General features: G+C 43.8%; 1 protein-coding gene across 8 annotated transcripts in view; it reads left to right on the top strand.

Moving 5' to 3' along the window:
- The window catches only part of TRERF1 (transcriptional regulating factor 1), a 204,830-nt gene that overhangs the window by 10,128 nt on the left and 174,220 nt on the right, over nucleotides 1-20,482 (top strand). The gene's annotated exons all lie outside the window — the stretch shown is intronic.

The raw sequence follows: 20,482 nt of genomic DNA, 5'->3' as shown, positions 1-20,482 counted from the left end.
GATTGCGCTGGGGGAGGGTGCAGGGGAACAACATTTACTGGGAGAGCTCAAGTTGGGGAGGAGGAAGGAGAGAAGGGATTTATTGAAAATATATGTCTACTTCTGCTGTGATAAAGCAGCAGGCATGTAAAAATGCAACCGGGAAATCATTATTGTGGTAATGTAGGCAGAGCTCTGCTTTCTCATTAACGGAGCTTAGCCCACGTGGAGGAGGGGGCTGCCTGGCTGCTTTGAGGGTCGGGGTATTCAATAATAGCAGAGACTCAGGGGATTGTCCCCATCCCCCAGTGCTCACCCCCTCCAGCTGCCTTCTTTCTTTCTCCAGTCAGTTTGTAACCTTTTAAAAGCCTCTTGTTGGATTTCACGGTCTCCTTCCTCACCCCAAAATGCCGTGAGAACTGTTTAATTTTTAAAGTTAGATGGAATTAAAATAAAATTCCCCTTGGGGACTCGAGGAGATTTTTGGCAACACATTGTGAGTCAGAGATTGGATTATACCCCTTGCATCCCAGGGAGCATCACGAAGAGCCGATTTAGGGGCTCAGGAATTTGCATATGCCGTGGGGTACCGAAGTGAGGGTTCCACATCGCTTTAGAAGCAGTAGCTACTGCTTATAGACAGCTTACTGTGTGGCTGGCCTCGTGCAGATGTGTCAGGCATTTCATCTGCACAAAAACTGTAAGAGGCAGATGTGATGCCTACTTTACACTTGAGGAAACCGAGGCTTCGAGCATTTCAGCAACGTGGTTAAGGACATTCAGGGACTACGTTGCCCAGCTGGTCTCCAGACCTAGGACTGACTCCAAAGACTGGCTCCTGATCACTAGGCTATGCTGCCTTTAAAAATTGACTAGTCACCTTCCTTGTATAGGTCTCTAGATTCTAGGAACTTGGGGAAAATAGAGCCACCCCAAGGCCTGCCAATGACAGTTGAGGGTAGAGTGCTCAGGACAGTCATGAGAACCTTTCCCGAGCTCCTGGACAGAGCCGTCATTCTAAGGAAGGTCAAGTTCAGGGGCTCACATCTTTGGTAGAAGAGGTGAATGCCCTCCCCCCTATCCCTGCCAGGCTATGGTCCCTTTTCTGACAACTCACTTGTTCATTAGGTATTTACTGACTGCCTCCCATGTGCTGGGATTTTACCAGTGGCTAGAAGTACCAGGACAAATAAGAGAAGGTGCTCAGAGTCTAGTGGAGGACTGTTACAAGGACACATAAGTAAGATACACAGTGATGCCTGCCTAGAAAAAGACAAAACTTCAGAAATAGTAAGTAGGAGGGAAGTCTTCAGAGAGAGGTGGTACTTGGGTGGATTGTGTGGGTCCAGCGGGCGGCTTACAGGTAGACAAGGGAGAGGAGACAGCTGATGGCCTGGTGAGTATAGGAAACCACATACAGTCTGGCCTTACTGCAGCACCACTTCAACTTCAGGGCTTACCTGCCTAGTTTCATTTTCCATCGCCCTCAGTTGAATGCTCTAGAACGGTGCCGTCCAGCATGGTAGCCATTAGCTATTCATGGCGAGTTAAGTTTAAATTAATTTAAAAAGAAATAAAATTAAAAATTCAGTTCCCTAGTTGCACTAGCCATGTGTCAAGTGCTCAATAGCCACACACCGCTAGTGGCTGCCATATTGGAGAGCGTAAATGTAGAACATTTCCATTAGTGCAGAAGTTCTGTCAGATAGCACTGCTCACAAACTTTGCTCTGAGGTGTTTTTCAGCATGGAATGTTCCCTCCATTGCCCCTCACCTGGCTCACTCCCACTTCCTCCAGAGGCCTTCCCTAAACAGCCCGGCTGGGCTTCCATCCCACTGTCCATCTCGACTGCAATGCTCCCTTTCTGTGTCTGTCTCCCCAGCATGACCTTCAGCTTCTTTTTTTTCTTTTTTTTTTTTTTTAACATCTTTATTGGAGTATAATTGCTTTACAATGGTGTGTTAGTTTCTGCTTTATAACAAAGTGAATCAGTTATACACATACATATGTTCCCATATCTCTTCCCTCTTGTGTCTCCCTCCCTCCCACCCTCCCTATCCCACCCCTCTAGGTGGTCACAAAGCACCCAGCTGATCTCCCTGTGCTATGCGGCTGCTTCCCACTAGCTATCTATTTTACGTTTGGTAGTGTATATATGTCCATGCCACTCTCTCACTTTGTCACAGCTTACCCTTCCCCCCCCCCATATCCTCAAGTCCATTCTCTAGTAGGTCTGTGTCTTTATTCCCGTCTTACCCCTAGGTTCTTCATGACCTTTTTTTTTTTCTTAGTTTCCATATATATGTGTTAGCATACGGTATTTGTTTTTCTCTTTCTGACTTATTTCACTCTGTATGACAGACTCTAGGTCCATCCACCTCACTACAAATAACTCAATTTCGTTTCTTTTTATGGCTGAGTAATATTCCATTGTATATATATGCCACATCTTCTTTATCCATTCGTCTGTTGATGGACACTTAGGTTGCTTCCATGTCCTGGGTATTATAAATAGAGCTGCAATGAACATATTGGTACATGACTCTTTTTGAATTATGGTTTGCTCAGGGTATATGCCCGGTAGTGGGATTGCTGGGTCGTATGGTAGTTCTATTTGTAGTTTTTTTTTTCCGGTACGCGGGCCTCTCACTGTTGTGGCCTCTCCCGTTGCAGAGCACAGGCTCCGGACGTGCAGGCTCAGTGGCCATGGCTCACGGGCCCAACCGCTCCGCAGCATGTGGGATCTTCCCGGACCGGGGCACGAACCTGTGTCCCCTGCATCGGCAGGCGGACTCTCAACTACTGCGCCACCAGGGAAGCCCCTATTTGTAGTTTTTTAAGGAATCTCCATACTGTTCTCCATAGTGGCTGTATCAATTTACATTCCCACCAACAGTGCAAGAGTGTTCCCTTTTCTCCACAACCTCTCCAGCATTTATTGTTTCTAGATTTTTTGATGATGCCCATTCTGACCAGTGTGAGATGATATCTCATTGTAGTTTTGATTTGCATTTCTCTAATGATTAGTGATGTTGAGCATTCTTTCATGTGTTTGTTGGCAATCTGTATATCTTCTTTGGAAAAGTGTCTATTTAGGTCTTCTGCCCATTTTTGGATTGGGTTGTTTGTTTTTTTGTTATTGAGCTGCATGAGCTGCTTGTAAATTTTGGAGATTAATCCTTTGCAAGTTGCTTCATTTGCAAATATTTTCTCCCATTCTGAGGGTTGTCTTTTGGTCTTGTTTATGGTTTCCTTTGCTGTGCAAAAGCTTTTAATTTTCATTAGCTCCCATTTGTTTATTTTTGTTTTTATTTCCATTTCTCTAGGAGGTGGGTCTAAAAGGATCTTGCTGTGATTTATGTCATAGAGTGTTCTGCCTATGTTTTCCTCTAAGAGTTTGATAGTTTCTGGCCTTACATTTAGGTCTTTAATCCATTTTGAGCTTATTTTTGTGTATGGTGTTAGGGAGTGTTCTAATCTCATACTTTTACATGTATCTGTCCAGTTTTCCCAGCACCACTTACTGAAGAGGCTGTCTTTTGTCCATTGTATATCCTTGCCTCCTTTGTCATAGATTAGTTGAGCATAGGTGTGTGGGTTTATCTCTGGGCTTTCTATCCTGTTCCATTGATCTATCTTTCTGTTTTTGTGCCAGTACCATACTGTCTTGATTACTGTAGCTTTGTAGTATAGTCTGAAGCCAGGGAGCCTGATTCCTCCAGCTCTGTTTTTCGTTCTCAAGATTGCTTTGGCTATTCGGGGTCTTTTGTGCTTCCATACAAATTGTGAAATTTTTTGTTCTAGTTCTGTGAAAAATGCCAGTGGTAGTTTGATAGGGATTGCATTGAATCTGTAGATTGCTTTGGGTAGTAGAGTCATTTTCACAATGTTGATTCTTCCGATCCAAAAACATGGTATATCTCTCCATCTATTTGTATCATCTTTAATTTCTTTCATCAGTGTCTTATAATTTTCTGCATACAGGTCTTTTGTCTCCTTAGGTAGGTTTATTCCTAGATATTTTATTCTTTTTGTTGCAGTGGTAAATGGGAGTGTTTTCTTAATTTCACTTTCAGATTTTTCATCATTAGTGTATAAGAATGCCAGAGATTTTTGTGCATTAATTTTGTATCTTGCTACTTTACCAAATTCATTGATTAGCTCTAGTAGTTTTCTGGTAGCATCTTTAGGATTCTCTATGTATAGTATCATGTCATCTGCAAACAGTGACAGCTTCATCTTCTTAAAGGCATGAACTAGGTCTTGTTCATCTGTGTCATGTCTTGTTTATCACTGTGTCCCCAGCACCCAGGAAGTTCTCAATGGCATTTGCAGGTGATGAGGCTGGAGGAGTAAGCAAGGTATTGGGCAAGGGGGGAGCCAGTGCCACGTTATGGAGCTTGGTCTTGACCCTGTAGGCTGTGGGGAGTCACTGAAGGGCTTGGGGTGTGGGAGCAATGGGGTCACGTCAGAGTTACATATTAGAAAGATTACTCTGAGTGGTGTGGAGGACAGGCTGGCTTGGCTGAGCCTGCAGGCCAAGAGATCAGTTAGGAAAGTGTTAGAAGCACAGGGGCAAGAGGGCTAAGGGTCTGGACTTCATAGGCTGTGGCAGTGATGTTAAAGGATAGCATCACGGGGCTTCCCTGGTGGCGCAGTGGTTGAGAGTCCGCCTGCCGATGCAGGGGACACGGGTTCGTGCCCCGGTCTGGGAAGATCCCACATGCCACGGAGCGGCTGGGCCCATGAGCCATGGCTGCTGAGCCTGTGCGTCCGGAGCCTGTGCTCTGCAACGGGAGAGGCCACAACAGTGAGAGGCCCGCGTACAGCAAAAAAAAAAAAAAAAAAAAAAAAAGAATAGCATCACTGGGGCTTCCCTGGTGGCGCAGTGGTTAAGAACCTGCCTGCGAATGCAGGGGATGCAGGTTTGAGCCCTGGTCCAGGAGGATCCCACATGCCGTGGAGCAACTAGGCCTGTGCGCTACAACTGCTGAGCCTGTGCTCTGGAGCCCGTGAGCCACAACTACTGGAGCCCATGCGCCTAGAGCCCGTGCTCTGCAACGGGAGAGGCCACCGCAATGAGAGGCCCATGCACCGCAACAAAGGTTAGCCCCTGCTCACCGCAACTGGAGAAAGCCCGTCCACAGTGGCGAAGACCCAACGCAGCCAAAACAAATAAATAAATAAATAAAAATAAATTTAAAAAAATAAAGCTGTCCTTAAAAAAAAAAAAAAAAAAAGAATAGCATCACCATCTTGCCAAGTCAGGGCCTCCTACCATTTCTCTTTCCATATTAGCTGCTCTTTTCCATATCTGAGGGAAACTGCAGAAAGAATTCCCTTTCACTTCTTCTGGGTCCCCAATCCCTTTCCCTTTTGGGGCCCCCGGCCACATACTCAGAAACCCTCCGTGTCCACTCTCCACTTTGTTGGTGGCTGCCCTCTTTCCACCTCCCCTTCCACCCTGTGCCACCTGTTCATTTCCCTCCAGGGAATGTCTCACTCTGGGTCGTCCCATGTCTCAATTTGTGATCAAATCTGAGCAGAAGCGCAGAGCACAGAGGCTGGGGTTTCAGCCTTCTGTCTTTGACAACCCAGCCAGGTGCTTCTCCGAGGACACTTTTGGGGGCTTAAATTTAAGAAGAGAGTTGAAAAGGAGTTTAGGATGTAACTGAGATCAATCCAGTGTCTCTGAGATAGTTAAGAAGGAACCAGGTTGGTGGAGTTCAGAGAAGCATAAGAGGATTCTTTTCTTTCGGAAGGTGAGGCTGTGTGCTCTGGCAGTGGTGACCTCGCATTGTGCATGTTTGGGGATAGGATGCATTTCAAAGCACAACAGCTACCTAATAAGTGCAAAAGCATGCCATCGTTTTACATATGTTACCTCGTTTAATCCTCAAAGCAACTCCATGAGGAAGGCATTATTATCCCCATTATACACGTGAGGAAATGGAGGCACCGAGGGATGTAGTATTTGGGCCTGAACATGCTCTCAGCTCTGCCCCAATTGTTCTACATGATTTGAGGGAACAGTTGGTGGGCAGACCTTTGACCAAAGCTGGAGTGGTGTTCAGGACCTCGGGAAAGTCACTTCACCTTCCTAAACTTCTATTTCCTGAGATAGTCACATCTACTTGGATGGGTCATTGGGAAGATTAAGGGCAGAATATACATAAAAATTAGCACCTCGTCAGCCAGAGGGTAACACGTATTTGTGGAATGGAAGAGTCCATAGTCTTGGCTCATCCCCTTTCCCTGGTCAGAATGTCATGCTAAGATTTACAAATGTTCTCCTGCTTGTAAAGCCTGGAGAAGACCTGATTCAAAGCTTCTTTAGAGCTAAGACTTTTTCACTGAAATCGTGTAAATGGTAAGTGAAAAGAGTACATAGAACTTTCTTTTGGAGAAGGAGACTATAAACAGTACATGGTGATCATAGGGAATCCAGAAAATATCGACAGTTCTAAAGAAGAAAATAAAAATTGTCTTTAATTCCTTCCTGTGGGCTTCCCTGGTGGCGCGCTGGTTAAGGATCCACCTGCTGGGCTTCCCTGGTGGCGCAGTGGTTAAGAATCTGCCTGCCATTGCAGGGCACATGGGTTCGAGCCCTGGTCCGGGAAGATCCCACATGCCGCGCAGCAACTAAGCCCTTGCACCACAATTACTGAGCCTGTGCTCTAGAGCCCGTGAGCCACAGCTACTGAGTCTGCGAGCCTAGAGCCCGCGCTCTGCAACAAGAGAAGCCACTGCAACGAGAAGCCCGCAAACCGCAACGAAGAGTAGCCCCTGCTTGCTGAATCTAGAGAAACAGCCAAAAATAAAAATAAATTTATACTAAAAGAAGAATCTTATATTCCTTCCTGTTAACATTTTAATAATTTCCATCCAGTATTTTTTTGAGGCAGTGTAGTCTAGTGATTAAAAGTATAAGTTCTGGAATCAGACTGCTTGGGTTTGAATCCAGGATCCTTCACTTACTGGAAATAATAACGACGACTTGTTAGGACTGGGTGAGATGAGATGGGATGATACATGTAAAATAGTTGGGGCTCTGCCTGGCAGACAGTAAATTCTCAAGAAACATTAGCTATGTATTGTGCTTTAAAAATAATATGGGGGTTATCCTGCATATGCTTTAATATCTAGCTCATTAAATGTTCTTGGGAAACATTTTTTTTTCTGAAATAGTTGTTTAGTATCCTCCTATTTAGATTCTGTGTTCAGTAAATATTTATGTAGCACCTACTGTGTACCAGATACTGGGTCCCCTAATTTAACTAGTCATTATTATTAGAAATTTAGGACTTCCCTGGTGGCACAGTGGTTAAGAATCCACCTGCCATTGCAGGGGGCACGGGTTTGAGCCCTGGTGCAGGAAGATCCCACATGCCGTGGAGCAGCTAAGCCCGTGCGCCACAACTACCGAGCCCATGTGCCACAACTGCTGAAGCCCGTGCACCTAGAGCCTGTGCTCCACAACAGGAGAAGCCACCACAATGAAAAGCCTGTGCACTGCAATGAAGAGCAGCCCCCACTCGCCGCAACTAGAGAAAGCCCGTGCACAGCAACGAAGACCCAACACAGCCCAAAACAAATAATTAATTAATTTAAAAAAAGGAATTTAGCTTGTTTATCATTTTTGATTATTATAAATAGTGCTTTGACGAACAGAGATCATAGAACATAGATGTACATAGATCTTTGATCACATCTCAGATTATTTTCTTAGACTAAATTCCTGGAAAGGAGAACTACTGTGTTAAAGAGAGTGGGTGTTTTTAAGGTTCTTGATAAGATTTCCTAATTGTTCTTCACAGAGTTTTAAAATTAATTTTCATTTGCACTACCAGCATATGACAGTACCCACCTCATCCCATCTGCCCTAATATTATTGTTTTTCAAAAAATGGTCATTCTTGTGAGCATGGATTACTCTCTAAGCAATATACATTCCTTTTCTGGGGCGCAGTTTTATTCTTGCTGCAAGGTGGAGTACAAACGTCTCTTGCTTGATGACTGTTATTATTTATTTATTTTTAAAATTAATTAATCTATGTATTTATTTTGGGCTGTATTGGGTCTTCAGTGCTGTGCGCGGGCTTTCTCTCTAGTTGCGGCGAGCAGGGGCTACTGTTCGTTGCGGTGCACGGGCTTCTCATTGTGGTGGCTTCTCTTGTTGCGGAGCATGAGCTCTAGGCGTACAGGCTTCAGTAGTTGTGGCATGCAGGCTCAGTAGTTGTTGCGCACGGGCTTAGTTGCTCCGCGGCATGTGGAATCTTCCCGGACCCGGGCTCGAACCCGTGTCTCCTGCATTGGCAAGCGGGTTCTTAAGCACTGTGCCACCAGGGAAGCCCCTTGATGACTGTTATTAATTTAGCAAGCTCTTTGGATTTCTGTTGTGGAAAGGCCATGCAGATGACTTGAATTACTCTCAAAAGCGACTCTTTCTGCCGAGTTAGAATTTCCTCATGCTTATTGAGGAGGAAGACTTTAGGAGTGCTCTCTCTCTCAAGAAACCCAGTGTGAGTGAGCAGTCCTTCCACGCCCAGGGCACAGGATATGTCAGATAGCTGGTCTGTAATCGGTAGACAAACGGTATTTTTAGAATAAATGTTGCTAATAATTGACTGCAGAAATACAGGGTCTTGGTTCAATTTTCTAGGAATTTGTTCTTTTTGAACCTTTATAAGAAAATGAAGGCTACTTTCACCTCCTGAAGGCATAAGAAAATAGTGTCTAGTGTTATATGAAACCAAATATTGAGAAAAAAGTTTTCCTACTGAAAATGCCAAAAAATATAAAGACAGTGAAAACCAGTCAGTATTCCATCATCTTGATAGAACCTCAGTTTTAAAAAATGGGGTTTCTTTCTAGTATTTTTTTCAATATATATACCTTTGCATAATTGGATGCTTTGTCTGTGATTTTGTAGTTTTGTTTTGGTAGAGTCTACCCTAAAGTAGTATTTTAACCATTTCCTGGGCATTGCAAGCTCCTTAGAACACTTAGACTTCTATACCTCCTATACTTTCATATTGCTTTTGAGGTCTTGTTGTGATTTTAATTCTCATAAAAATTTTATTCCATAAAATTATCATAATACAATATAAAATATAATTCAAATATAAGAGACTATAAGAATATAAAATTATCATAAGAATTTAATCCCTAAGATATTGTTTTTAAAAATTAACAATATTTTAGATTAATCCACATATTTACTCTTTTTGGTATTCTTCATTTCTCCCTATATAACCAAGTACATGCTTTCAGATTAATTTTCTTTTGTCTCTCCTTATTGTGTGTGTGTGTGTGTGTGTGTAATGCGTCTGCTGGTGTCACAATTCTCTCAGTTCTTGTGTCTGAAAATGTCTTTTTCACCTTTATATTTGGAGGATATTTTCACCGGGTATAGAATTCTAGCTTGTTTTTTGTTTTTTAATAATCCTTTAAAGATATCATTCCATTGTCTTCTGCCTTCCTTCATTTCTGTTAAAAGTCACCTGTCAGTTTTATTATGATTGCTTTGAAATTAACATATTTTTTTTCCTTTGGCCCTGTGTTTTTAGCAGTTTTACTATGAGGTGCATAAGTATGGTTCTCTTTGTATGTAAACCCCTTGGAGTTTGGAGAGCTTCTAGAATTCATGGTCTGGTGTATTTTGTCAGTTTTAGAAAAGTCTTGGGCAGTTCTCTTCAAAGCTTGCTTTGGTCTACTATTTCTCTCATCTCCTTAGACCTCTGCACATGTGTTATACCCTTTCATGGTAGCCTGTGTGTCGCTGAAGCTTGTTTTTGTAATTTCTGTGCTTTAATATGAATATTTTTTCCTACTGTCCTGTCTTCCAATTCACCCACCATCTCTTCTACTGTTTCATCTATTTAATTCTTAATTTGTTTGTTTTTATTGTTTGTAAATATTTTTTTATAATAAAATATATCTTTGACCGTTTTTAATGATTGTATTTTTCTCTTGGTTCGGTCCTTTTCCTGACATGCTTGGTCATTTTTGTCTGAAAGTTGGGCATTTTACATGGAAAATGTAGAGGCTTGTATGTTGTATCACCTTGATTCAGTCAAGGCTGGTTTTTATGGTTTGCCCTTACTTGTAGGATGGGTGTTTATTAGGATCCCCCTTTCTTAATAGGCCCTGATATCCAAATTTTGTCTCCCTGCCCCTGTGAAACTACTAAAATCTCTAGCTACATTTTAAGTCTTTTAATAGCTTCTTGCTGCTAGATTCCCAGAGTCTAGCCTTGTACACCCACGGGTTAGGTGTCAGCAAATGCCTTCAGCGGAAATTGCTGCCGAATATTGAACTCACTTATGTGTGGTTTCTTTTCTCTGGGATCTTGGCCTCTTAAATCCTGGATATTGTCATAGCCCTGAGCTCCAGTTTTTGTCTTCTCAGTCTAGGGAGGAAGCTGCTGCAAGATTTAATTTGCTGCCTTTTGTTTCACCTTAATGTTCTTTCTACCAAATCGGCAAATGTCCTGAGGGGAGACATTTGTACTAATATATATATACCTCACAAGCTTCCCTTTCCTCTAAGACCTTGGCCTCTCAAGTCCTAGCTGCCTTATTGTACTCCTATATCTGCAAACAGTTATTATTATTGTTATTATTTTGTATTTTATTTACTTTTTATGGTTTTTCTATACAGGAGGGTTAGTTTATTAGCAGTTATGTCATAATAGCTGAAAGTGAAGTCTAATTTTTTGTATCCTTTATTATTTGACATTATAAGTATTTTCCATATCTTTAAGAAAATCTTCATTAGGTGATTTTTAATATCTGCACAAAACCCCTTCTTATGGCTTTTGTAATCTACTCAACCATTCTACTGTCAGATACTTAGGTCACTTACCATAATATTCTTACGTAAGTAATGCTGCAATCTTTGTGCCATAATACTTTATTACTATTTTAAAAGTATGGAATAGGAATTATCAGAGTTGAAAATATTTATCAGTAGTGATTGTTTTCATGCACATGTCATGTACAAAAATAAAATATAGACTTTTTTTCTCGATGTTTTAGAAAGATGCTATCCTTTTTAAAGAGTGTTTTTCCTTCTTTTTTTTTTTTTTTTGGCCTTGCTGCGCTGCTTGTGGGATCTTAATTCCCCGACCAGGGGTTGAACCCGGGCCCTCTGCAGTGAAAGTGCCGAGTCCTAACCACTTGACCACCAGGGAATTCCCTGTTTTTCCTTCTTTAGAAGTATTCATATAGGGCTTCCCTGGTGGCGCAGTGGTTGAGTCTGCTTGTCAATGCAGGGGACACGGGTTCATGCCCCGGTCCGGGAAGATCCCACATGCTGCGGAGCGGCTAGGCTCGTGAGCCATGGCCGCTGAGGCTGCTCGTCCAGAGCCTGTTCTCCGCAACAGGAGAGGCCACAACAGTGAGAGGCCCGTGTACCACAAAAAAAAAAAAAAAAAAAAAAAAAAAAAGTATTCATGTAATGTTTACCACGTGCCAGACATTCTTTTACATACTTTATAATACTAACTTTAATTTTCCTAATTAAAGCCCTGGGACACAGGAACTAAATAATGATGAGGAATCTGGGGCAAGGGAGGGTAAATAACTTACCCAAGTTCTCACAGGTAACTTGTCTAACTAAGGTCATGCACTCTTCAGTGGCAGGACTGGACCGTGCATTCTGGCTCTAGATCTTGTGCTTTTAGCTATTACACTATACCATCTTGAGCTAATTGTTATAATTCTACCAATTTTAGCTTTTTCCAGGGCTTCCCCAGCCTTTTCTTTTAAATTTTATTTATTTATTTATTTATTTAAAAATTTTTTTTGGCTGTGCCACACAGCATGTGGGATCTTAGTTCCCATACCAGGGATCAAACCACGCCCGCTGCATTGGAAGCACAGAGTCTTAACCAGTGGACCGCCAGGGAAGTCCCCCCGAGCTTTTTCTTTCTTTTCTTTTTTTAAAAATAAATTTATTTATTTATTTTTGGCTGTGTTGGGTCTTCGTTTCTGTGCAAGGGCTTTCTCTAGTTGCGGCGAGCGGGGGCCACTCTTCATCACGGTGCGTGGGCCTCATCACTGTCGCGGCTTCTCTTGTTGCGGAGCACAGGCTCCAGACGCGCAGGCTCAGTAGTTGTGGCTCATGGGCCCAGTTGCTCCGTGGCATGTGGGATCCTCCCAGACCAGGGCTCGAACACGTGTCCCCTGCATTGGCAGGCAGACTCTAAACCACTGCGCCACCAGGGAAGCCCCTGAGCTTTTTCTTAATTGGGCATTTATTTTTTTTCTCCGTGTGGTTGCTGGTGGATGAGTGTGAATGTGGGGACAATTTGGAGGAGGAGGTGCCATGGACAGAAGTTGCTATTGGGCCTGGGCAGTGTGGTGGCAGCTTACTTTGTAGATTGGCCAGGTGAGGTTGCCCAGTGGCTTATAGTGATTCTCTTGGGGATGTGGTGTGGCTTTAATGACCAGGGAGTTTCTGCTTCCACCTGACAAGCTAGTGTTCGCTGGGCCTTTGTAGTTTAGAGAATAAGAGTAAAGGAATCTGTCTCTTTCCTCCCTTGACATCAGGATAAAGAGTAAAGAGGTATAAAGAGAGGGCTCTCCACTGATTGGAGTATCAGGGCAGCCACGGGGGAGCAGGGATTGGAAAGCTTAAGTGCTTTGGACCTAGTAAACTGCATGGAGTGGATGAAGAATAAGGGGCCCCAGGAGCAGTTGGGCTCCTGTTCCTTTGTCTTTCTGCCTCTCTTTGGAGCCTTCCGTTCATTCCCACGTGTTTCCCTGTCTCTCTCTGTTTGTTGTTGTATTTTCCTGGTACCTCGTTCCCCTCTCTTACCTTCCTACCTTCCTTCCCTTTGGGTCTAATATTGATTTGAGGGAGAGGTAAGTGTGGGTCTTGCTGGTTTTCTTAGAGTTGTTTGAGTTTGTAATTTACAGTGATTAATCAGAGAGGGCTCTTTTTTTTTTTAATATATTGCTATTTTAGTTTAAACTTTTTTTTTTAATATTTATTTTTATTTGCTTGCGCTGGGTCTTGGTTGTGGCAGGCGGGCTCCTCAGTTGTGGCTCGCCAGCTCCCCATTTGTAGCATGTGGGCTCCTTAGTTGTGGCTCGAGGGCTCCTTAGTTGTGGCATGCAAACTCTCAGTTGCGGCAGGCATATGGGATCTAGTTCCCTGACCAGGGATTGAACCCAGGCCCCCTGCATTGGAAGCGTGGAGTATTAACCACTGTGCCACCAGGGAAGTCCCCAGAGAGGGCTTTGCACGAGAGATGGTTTTGAGCCGTATTTATTAGATGTATCAAAGGAGGTCACTGGGGAAGAATGACAGAGTGGCAGAGAATTGCAGGGGATCTGTTCCTCCCTTGCTTATCATCCTTCCTTGGTCCCCTACCTTAGTCAGTGAAAGCCTGAGTCCTTAGAATGGTCTGGTGACACCCTGCCCTCTCCCCCACCTTGCTTTTGTGACATTATCTTCTACTCTTCTCTGCCTGCTCACTCGCTCCAGCCACATTGACCCCCTGGCTCTTCCTTGTACACACCTGCCATGTTCCTGCCTCAGGACCTTTGCCCAGGTTGTCCTCTCTGCTTGGATTGCTCTTCTATAACCCAGATACCCGTCTGCATTGCTCACTGTCTCCTCCTGCAAGTGTTTACTCAGATGTCTGTCTTTCTCACTGAGACTTTCCTCACTGCTGTATTTAACACCTCGCCCTGAATTTTGCATCCCCTTTATCTGCTCAACTTTTTCTTTTTTCCCAAACCCTTTAACTTTCTAACATTCCATTATAGCTTACCTGCTAATTATCTTTATTGCCTGTCTCCTTCCTCCTAGAATAGGAGCCCAAGAAGCCAGGGATCTCTGTTTGTGTGTTCCCTGAAGCATCCTAAGCACCCAGAATCCTGCCAGGCACATAGTAGGCCCTCGGTAGGTGTGTGTTGAATGCTGGGTCCTTGGGGGGCTCTGTAGGGCCCCCAGCTCAAGAGACTTTCATCACATCTTAGGATCTGGTAAGTCTCTTTGCCTGTAGGAATTTTTTTTAATTAAGATTTTTATCATTGTCATCCCCTTCCCCCTTCCAGTTCATTTAAGACTGTTATGAAACAAAACTCATTATCCTTCAAAATCTGACAGAGCTCAGGCCCTGGGGAAAGTGACAGGGGGCGGTGGCAGTTTCCTCCATTCCCTTCTGTCCTTGGTTTTCTCGTGTGGTTGGTTCACTTAGGACGGCCTGAAGCCCACAGGGTCGAGGGGAGCAGGGGTCCCAGACCTCCCAGGGTGCATCCGAGGGAGAGTCTGTGGTCAGCCAGAGAGGAGAAGCCTGCCTTCCTGCAGTGAAGGTTTTTCTTCAGTCACCAGTACCCAGGGCGGAAGGAAGAAGGAGGCAGGCTGGAGAGGAGAGGAGAGAGAAGGGGGAAGTGAGGCATGTTTTGTTCCGTTCAGTTGGAGGAATAACATCACAAGGAGAAATTAGAAGTGTGGTCCTCCTGGAGTGACTGTTAGTTTTCACTTAAAGTGACAGATGGATGTCATACATTTTGTTCATCAGTAGTTATGGAGAGGCTGCTGGGATACAGATAGGCTAGAAGGGTCTGTGGGTCTGGGCTGGAGTCAGCTCTCCCATCACGACTCAGCGGCTGCAGGAGAGGTGCTACCAGGGGACCTTGGGTGAACCCAGTGGCTCAGAGCCAGTGTGTTGAACTTCTCCTGGATCTGTGGGTCCCTGGGAAGTGGGAAGGCCTGCTGGCAGTAATTAATGTGTGTGGAAGGGAGGGAGGAGGCCGCAGCAGTTGATGAGGAAGTGGCTTCGACTCCTCCCAGCATTCTTTTCTAAACATTTCCCTAAATGAATCCATCCTCGTGCTTTTCAGAGTCAGGGCAGGCCCGTCCTCTGACTTCAGGGGGCCAAGGGTTTGTTTTAGGCCTTGGAGCTTCATTCAGCTGTGAATCTCCTTGTGACTTTTGCGTTTTCCATATGAACAAAGGAAGGGAACTTAGGGAGTAATACTCACTCTTGGATCCTGATAGGGATAGGCCAGTGTTATTGATAGGCTGTCACCATGCAGTGATGTACGATGTGGAGATCTGGTGAAGGATGCCTGCGGGGAGCCTCTGCTCTCCAGACGGGGCTTTCACCCTCTACCCCCCCTCCACCCCAACCTTAGCATCTTATCTGCTAATAAAGTAGCAACACCAACTGATTTGAGTTTCACCTCCTTTCATTTCCTCTCTCCTGTCTTCTGGTTCTGGGCCCATAATGAACCAGTCTAACCATCAAAAAGCCACCAGCCTAACCATCAGCCTCCGAATAATCAAGCCTACAGAACTAAAAATACACGGTTGCATTATAATGCAGATGTACTGATAAATTAAGGAGGAAATTATTGAGTCTACAGTTGTCTACTGATGCGTTGTCCCAACCAGAAGTTACATAGGAAATAAATCATTTCACTCCAGTTGGTTCTGGGCCTGTAGCTTACTTATTTAGAATGTAAGGCTAAGGAGGCCAAAATCCTGCTTTGAGCCCCACTTGGAGATTATGACAGTATCTTGATTGGTTACCCAGACTTGACTCCTACTTCTGCCCTCAGATGGCCTGCCAAGCCCTTGCCAGCTGTCTCTCACTGTAGCTGTACAGTGTGCATGACTTGGTGTGATCCATCTTCAAGGCATACCTCCTACTGAGGATGTCAGGCCCCCCCCTTTTTTATTTTTTGTAATATAAAAGAACATATCTCCCATTTGCTAGGCATTTGTTAATGTGTTCCCTGGGTCAGTAAGGTCTTCGTTCTTATGTATTAGCTTGACTTAAGCTTATTTGAAATAATTAATTCAATAAAAATGATTAAATCCTCACTGTATGCAGAATACCAGGCTAAGCATTACATCGAGGATTGGCAAACTTTCTATATAAAAAGCCAGAGAGTATTAAAAAAAAAAAAAAAAAGCCAGAGAGTTAATATTTCAGCTCCGTGGGCCATGTCTCTGTCCTGAGTACTCAGCTCTGCCACTGTAGCATAAAAGCAGCCACAGACAACACATAAGTGGGTGAGTGGCTGTGTTCCCATCAAACTGTGTTCACAAAACCAGATGGTGGGATTTAGTAGCAGGCCACTGTTGCTGACCCCTAGTCTGTCCCTTTCAACCCCTTTGTTAGAGACACAGCTATGAAGAAACCAGACCTGATCATGACCCTCATGGAGCTTTCATTCCACATGGGAATAATTCTTTGCTACTGGAAATAACATTGCTTTGGAACCACACCTGTTATAAATAGTTGACAAGTAGCTTTTGGGGGGCATTGGAAACCGAACTAACTATACTGAAGAAAGTTTCTAGTGAACACTCAGTTCTATTTATATTATCCACCCCTTGTCTGGGGGTACTGTGTGTACCTAATTTGGCATGTAGATCCTATTTTTGAGTTGCTCTTTTTCCCACTTAATGTAATTTTGCCTGCGTATTTCTATGCATTGGCCTGGATTGTATAATTTCAGTGGCTACACAGTATTTCTTGCTGAGTTAAGTAAGGCATGTCATGTGCTGGGGGGGAGGGGTGGGGGGTTGGGGGTGAGTGCATAGTAGGCATTTGTTAGATGTTTGTTTCCAGTTGCAGTAAAAACCCTTTCAGAGTTGAAAAGAAGCTGGTTTCTGCAGAAGCTCCACTGGTGAGAACTGTGAATTTGGGAGACTCTGGGAGAGCCGGGTGTGAGTGATTTCCTCATGCCAGCCTGCTGGGTGACACCCAGCCTCTTTCAGCCAGGGACCTGCCAGGTAAGTGTGTCATCAGCAGACATTTGAGTGACAGATAGCACGGTGACCTTTTACTTGAGCACCGCTCCCCAAGTGCAGGGAAAGCATTTGTGGGCTGCAGAGCAAAACTTGGAGTCTGAGGAGCTTTGTGGGGGCTGATGGGGAGGAAAAGCAGCCCATGCAGAGAAGGTAGAAAGCCTGGGGTGGGGGTGGGGGGTTGGCAGCAGGTGTGTGGAAAGGGCATGGGTTCTGGGGCCAGACTGCCCTTGATTTGACTCTGACTCTTGTCCCTTATATGCTATGACTGGGCACTTTCATAGCCTCTCTGAACCTCAGTTTTCTGTGTTGTAAGATGGGGCTGTTGTATCCATTCCATGGAGATGCTGGGAGGATCAGAATAGTCTAGCAGGCGCATAATACAGTGACTGGAGTCTAATAAGCGCGCCATGGGTGTGATCGTTGTTATTTGGTGTGAAGTGTGTGGCCTATGTTAGGCCCGCAATTCACAACAGTAGATGTTATTTGACTATTATTGTTACTGAAGGGACACTCATTGCCCTGGGTGGAGACTGGACTTGACTCTGCCCTCTTGACTCTGCCCTGGGTGGACCTCTCCCTCCCTTCAGTCCAGGTTCAGAGGTACCACCTCATCACCTCTACCCCTCTGAGTGACTCAGTTGGGGAGGTCAGACCCCAAGTGGTGAGCCCAGGCTTTTAACAAAATCAGATCAGAGCCTGAAGACGAACTGGATAGTCTCATTTACTCAGCTCTTTATGCATTCATTCATTTATGCGTTCATTCATTCATTTGCCATACACACAGGGGCCCTACTTTGTGCCTTGGTACAGTGTGCAGTGGTGAAGAAAACCGGCATGGGGATGGGCTTTAATCAAGTAATCCCACAAATGTTTAATTATAGACTGTGATAAGAGCTGCAAAAGAAAAATACAGGGCCTCTAGGTTGGGATCTCTGTCTCTTTTTATGAGACACTTAATTTCATTACTAATCAGGGAATACAAATCACAGTGAGATTCCATTTTATCCCCATTTGATTGTCAAACATGAAGAAGCTGTGCAGTAGCAAGCGTTAGAGAGAATATGGATCACTGTGGCCTCTTATGTGCTGCTGGTAGGTATGTAAACAGGTGCACCCCCTTTGGAAAACAATTTGATATTATCTTGTAAAGTTGTAAGTACACCTACTGCGTGACCTGGCATTTCTACTTCTGCGTGTAAAATCATCATGAGAAATTCATTCATGTGGGCACAGGTGAGGTGTACTAAGAATGTTCCTTGTGGCACAGTGGATACTAGCAAAAAAACTGGAAATCCAGTTGCTTATCAGCGGGAGAATGGGTCAAAACACTGTGGTCACACGCTGGGCTGTTATCTGCCAGCAACACGAATGCACAACATCTCCATGGAACTATATGAGTGAATCTTAGTCTTCTAAGGTTGGATTTATAAAAGCAAGACCCTGAGTATTCCATACAGCATGATACTTTTGGAATAAATTTTAAAGTCAACAAATATTTTAAAACACATTATTTAGGGGTGCAGATATATATAATAGAGCCATAAATGTTGGGCGGTGGGTTCATGAAGCTTCGTCCTATTGGGAGAGACTCTTTTGAATGTGTTTGTGTTGAGATCCCTAAGTGCAGGGATAGAGGTAGGAGCCAGGAGAAGCCAGCTCTTGTTTTGAAGGCACAGTAGACTTTTTTTACGTATTGCTTTGTTTTTTAAGCCCAAATTACAAAATGTTACCCATCAAAGTAGTGACACTAGGTGCATGTGTGTGCATTTAATTTCTTCTTTTATCACCACGAATGCATTTTTTTGATGACCACAAACGCAGATAGGATATGGGAAACTGTGGCCGTATCTAATATCTACCGTTTCTTGCGTGTGCAAGGTGGTGCTGGGAGATCTCAGCTCTGAAGGGCTGTGTTTGCAGCCAGGTGTGAGACTCCTTGTCGCAGGGCCGCTTTCACCGTGAAGGGACAGATGTGGCTGGGTGATGAGGCCTTCTCGGTTTGGTTCCAGGGTTTGCAGGTAGAGCTAGTTCAGAAGTAAGTAAGAAGGGAGCACTTTCTGCCTGCAGATTTGGGCTTAAATAGGCATATTGAAACTCTTCCTCACATTCCGTCTTCTTGTCGATGGGCCTTGAGGCATCCTAATCTTCATTTATGGAAGGACAGAGGAGGGAACACCTTTGTATGAAAGAACCAGCTTTCAGAGAGGAGGTGGGGATGGGCTGGAGGAGACCAAGCTGAATTCCTCTGGATGAAGAGTGCATCTGTTGGGAAGGTTCAAAAAGATGCTCTTATCAGGCTGCTTGACCTGAGGAGACACAGAAGCCACCATAAGAGCAGAACGGCTGCTAAATGAGCATGGCATCCTGGGCAGCGGTAATTGAAGGAGGAAAACTTGCAGAGGGAGGAAGGAGTCCAGAGGAGGGGATGCGGATGAAGAGGGATTGGGAAGCCGGATCACACACAGTGACTGCTCGAGAGAACAGGGGATGCTGCACATGCTTGAACATTTAACATGTGGAAGATGGAGCAGAGTTGTTCTGTGTGGTTCCAGAAGGTAAAGCTAGAAATGAAAGGTGGAAGCTATAGGAGGAGGTATTTGGTCTTCGTATAGGTCAGGGCTTTTCAAACTGCAATTTCCATTAGTGGGTTGTGCAGTCAATTTAGGGATTAAACCAGCAATTAAAAAAAAATGAAATAGAATAGAAAGGAAAGAATAGAATAGGAAAAAAATCTTCAGTGGATCAGCTGTGTATGGGTCAGCATTGTTTCTTGAAAATATTTGTTCATATAAATATTTATTTATATGTATGTATCGATATTTTATGTTCTGAGTTATGGTATAATATCTTACTAGGGGTAAGGTAGAAAAGTTTGAAGGCCATTGTTATGAGCTACAATTAATAATAATACTTACGTTTATTGAGCACGTACACTGTGCAGGCACTTTGCTAAGTGCTTTATATACATTTTCTCATTTTAATTTTACAATGACCCTTTTAAGCAGATATTATTGTTCTAGTCTTAGAGATGAGGAAATTCAAGTTCACAGAGGCTAAGTGACTTTCCCAGTGTCAAGGAGCACGTAAGAGGCTGAGCTTGGAATTGAACCAGAGTCTGGGCCTCTTAAAAGCCTGTGCATATGTCAGAAAGAGAAAGACAAATACCATATGATATCACTTGTATGTGGAAACTGAAATATGACACAAATAAACTTATCTACGAAACAGAAACAGACTCACAGACATAGAGAACAGACTTGTGGTTGCCAAGGGGGAGGAGAGGTGGGGAGGGATGGATTGAGTGTGGCAAATGCAAACTATTATATATGGAATGTGAACAACAGGGTCCTACTGTGTAGCACAGGGAACTATATTCAATATCCTATAATAAATAATCATGGAAAAGAATATGAAAGGGAAAAAAATACATATATATATGTATTACTGAATTGCTTTGCCATACACCAGAAACTAACACAATATTGTAAATCAACTATATGTTAATTAAAAAAAAAGTCTGTGAAATAAAACCCTACCTGATTAAAAAAAAAAAAGCCTGTGCATATAATTATGACCATCCTCCACTGTAAGAAGAACCATTGGAGCTTCCCTCAAATGGCCCAGGCTGCCTTGAAAAGGGCTGGAAAAGTGAGAATTGTTGCAGCCTCTGCTGGGTGGCCACCTGTCAGGGACAGTGGAGACAGGGGGATTGTACTGGATCATA

Source organism: Mesoplodon mirus, assembly GCF_964341445.2.
Source record: "Mesoplodon mirus genome assembly, chromosome: 12".
NCBI lineage: Eukaryota > Metazoa > Chordata > Mammalia > Artiodactyla > Ziphiidae > Mesoplodon > Mesoplodon mirus.
The sequence above is the reverse complement of the archived record's forward strand: the minus strand, read 5'-3'. Positions and strand labels throughout refer to the sequence as shown.